The sequence below is a fragment of the Canis aureus genome, chromosome 6, assembly GCF_053574225.1.
Source record: "Canis aureus isolate CA01 chromosome 6, VMU_Caureus_v.1.0, whole genome shotgun sequence".
Classification (NCBI taxonomy): Eukaryota; Metazoa; Chordata; class Mammalia; order Carnivora; family Canidae; genus Canis; species Canis aureus.
In genome coordinates, this window is record NC_135616.1 from 31,873,664 (window position 1) to 31,877,515 (window position 3,852).

The following is a 3,852-nucleotide window of genomic DNA, read 5'->3' on the forward strand; positions in this document are numbered from 1 at the left end:
TGCTTGGGAATGTATGTTTGGGTTGCACAAGTTGAGAACGTTCTTATATTCTCTTTGGTGTAACATTATACCCTTCAATGTATATGGTAGGATTTCTTTTGGTTGTCTATAAACATTATCTCTTTCCAACTCAAGATAGGAAATGCATTTTGAGACTGAGAGCTTGGAGCCAGGCCTGGGTAGAGTTCCATCTGGAACCAAACATTTTGCTGATGGGTATCTGGATTCCAATCCAAAGAAAGATAAATCTGAAAAAGTTATACACCACTTGCCAATAGTGTTAGTCCATGGTCTGGTGAGAAAAATGAATTATGTATTCTCCGTTTTCTCTCTTCCACCTACTTTTCTTTATTTTCTTTCTTTCCAAACTCCTAAGGATCTGCCCTCCAATGTTTCTTAGCAAAGTTTTGGATATTAGAAAAAGAGACTTCAGTATTACTTGAAATTACCATTGTACAGTTCTCAAGTGAAATTTTAATTTTTTCTTCTAGTAATAAATTTAAACTTAACTGATGAAAAGATTTCATGTATCATTAGCAGAGAATTTACAGGAGTGAATTTAGACTTTATATTGTCCACAAAATCTTCATATCTGAGCTATACAGAACACCTATCAGACCCTCCAATCAAGCCTTTACTCACCTGGGCACAGCCCTACCACACAAACGGTGACGTGGTTGGAAGGCCTAAGCCACCCATGGTGCAAGAGCAACATGCAGTGAGTATTATCAAATCTCAGGCTTGAATGCTTGCTAGTTTGGTACACCCAGCATGTTTTTAAATTTAAGCAAATAGTCATGGAAAGATCAGTCAAAATGTGAAGTAAATAGAAGGCCTTTACTATTAAGTGCAGTCCCTCTCCATGCTGAATTCCCTAGGATTTTAAGGCCTCATACTGCATGGTAGCATGGTCCAGACAACCTGGCATTTTGGGTGTGGGGTGGGAAGGAGGGTGCTGTTGTTGTTTTTAACCTCCCTCCTTAACATATCCTTTGATTCATCCCCTCAAGGTCTTTCATCTGGTGATGGAAGGATATACATAACTATTCTCAGGCCAAGTGTTATGGGTTAATAGTGGCTTCATTAAACCCCACCTTGATAATGATTTTCAGGACCAATAAGGGATACAATACATTAGTTATATCTTATGAGAGCAGAGATGAGTGCAACTCACACCATAAAGTCAGGTATTTACTTCACTTAGGTTTAAAGCTGGACCAGGTTTCATATGCACATATAATCAGAGTGTACAGTTCAAAGTCACTTTGTATGTCCACAGCTCTCAAAAAATTCCCCTTTCCTTTGCCTGATGGATAAGAAATAGCCTGCTACATTTTTCTTAACTAAGGGTCTCACACATTGGCAATTTTGTCAACCTAGATGTAAACACCACTGCCACGTCCGAATCATAATAAATTTTGTTTACTGTAGTTAGACATTGGGTTTGCTTACATTTTAGTTAAAACAGCTGAAGATTTATCCTTCTGTCAGAGCCACTGGAAAATTGAGAGTCTTGTGCAAGTTGTAAGCTTTCTGCTTAATCTTCTGGAAACTTTTCCAATTTTCCTTTAATAACACCAGGAGGCCAGTGGTGTGCCACTTATAGATGGAGGGGGAGGAGTTCTCCATCCCAGTCCCCCTCCTTTACTCAGCTGACAGGCTCTACAAAAATGAAATGCAGTAATATACATTAGCACTAACTTATACACCAGGCTGTCACCATCAGGTAAAATTGATCACAAATTACTGATTACCGAATGAGGAAAGTCATCAGTTATATTGTACTTGATTACTTTCTCATAAGAGGAATATATTACTGAATATGGTAAGACTACTCATGCATAAGAATTTGGAAGTGACACCCCAGCAGCCTGTACTTAGGAGGGAAGGAGAATTGTGCTGAGGAAGTAGGCTCTGAGTTCCTTATATAAATTGTTTTAAATCAGTTATTAAATTATGATAAAGATTGTGATGTATACTTGAAAATTTTTCAACTGTTTTCCTGGTTGAAAACTTGTAAATCACACATTCATCCCTCTACGAACTGCCATGGTCACTTATATCAGCTATACTTCCTGAGGGAAAGAACTCTGATAGTGGTCAAGGTCACAAAACTAGGCCAATCTAGTTGATGAGATTCTTGCCAAAACAAGAAATAACATTTTTTTCTGTGACTCACTTTCTCCTTGAAGACCCTTTCTGATTTGCCTTATCTCTCCTTGCTCTTCCTTCCTATGTCATGATAGTTTTGAGACATAATGGAAACTGCCTCTCCTTTACAAGAGGGTTGTCTATCTTTGGAAGTTCACATGGGCTAGGATGGGGGTCATAAGTTAGAACCTAAGCATGAAAAAAAAAAAAAAGTGAAGGAAATACTAACATACACACACTGTCTAACCAACTTACCAGGAATATGGGACTGAAATATTCTCTTATGATAGAGTGTGCATTTGTCCACATTCTGACAGTTTTATCATTGGCAACCGATGGCAACTTACTGAAATTCAGGCTCTGGGAAAAGAAACTGACCATATAAAAGAAATACAAAGTTAGGTTGACATCTCACTACTTACACCAAAATAAAGTCAAACTGAATAAGGCATGGCTTTTTTTTTCCCAAATTGGGGTATATGATGAGTCTCAGGGATAAGTAGAGGTGTAGAAGGAAATATGAGAAGTCAAAGAATTAACAGAAAATATCTTATTGGATTGTCTATTTTACACTAAGATTTGGTATCCTTGCAGTTTTAAAATACTTAGGCTAATGTCTTATTTTTATTCAAATACAGAGAGCAATATGCTTTTATATTCAGGGAGTGATTAAAAATATTTCATTTTTATGTTATATGCCCTTCAGGCCCTCCCCTTCGTCAGATTATCAGCATAGTTGGTGCTATGTGAACACAGTTTGCTCTGCTGAGAAAAGATTATACCACCAATACTGACCTTGTTTTTGGCTGTAGACTGCAAACGATATTTAGTTCTTGGTTTTCAGCTGGAGTCACCAACACCTAGAAACTACACAAAAGGGAGAATACTAGGAAGACCATATTCATTGACTAGTGTGAGCCTGGGTACTTTCACAGTTATTGACCATACTCTTTATTGTCGATGGTCAGATATTGTCAGCTCCTCCCAACACGTATTAACTTCTCCAGAGCATTCCTATTTTCTAGTCAAAGCTTTATTAACAAATGGATGGTCAACTAAAACCACCAAACTTCCTGACTGAATTGGTTCACTGCCTATAGATTCATGATACAATTTCATCCACAAGTATGCTTGTTTTTCTTTTTGTTTTAATATAGACACTATCTAGAAATAAGCCCAAATCTTAATCTGGTTCCAGAAAATGGATATTTGACTACTAGATTTCCCCTGTTGACCCCAGTTCTAGCACCACACCCTTACAAATAATCATGGCCCGCTCCATTCTTACTAGGAACAACTGTCCAGTTCAACTCAGAATCCTACAGCTCTGATACTTGTGACACCTACAGAACACATCTTCCCAAACAGAGGGAAGACAGCCTCTTTTCAGATCATGTGCCATATGATATTTAAAAAAAAAATCTACATTACGTATGTTTAATTTTTATGGTGGAATTTGAAAGGAGATTCATTGTAATTTAGAACTTTGGGTTGATGCTTATATTTCATTATAAATGTGTCAGAATCATTTTATAGAAAAAAAAAAAACCAATAACCCCAACCATTTAATCATCAAAACTGGTTGTTTATAACAATAGGATATTTAATGTTATAGGACGGAAAACAAATGTCATGCAATGCATTTTTTTCTTTGCCTGAGCTTTAGTCTTCAGTAAGATCTGACAAATATTGGCATTATAT

At 36.9% G+C, this 3,852-nt stretch overlaps 1 long non-coding RNA gene across 1 annotated transcript; it reads right to left on the bottom strand.

Moving 5' to 3' along the window:
• Positions 1-1,495: 1,495 nt before the first annotated feature.
• Positions 1,496-3,060, bottom strand: LOC144315162 (uncharacterized). Its single transcript, XR_013380927.1, has 3 exons — positions 2,947-3,060; positions 2,407-2,524; positions 1,496-1,662 (listed from the first exon to the last, which is right to left on the bottom strand). It is a non-coding gene; the product is annotated as an uncharacterized LOC144315162 (long non-coding RNA).
• Between the last annotated feature and the right edge of the window lie 792 nt (positions 3,061-3,852).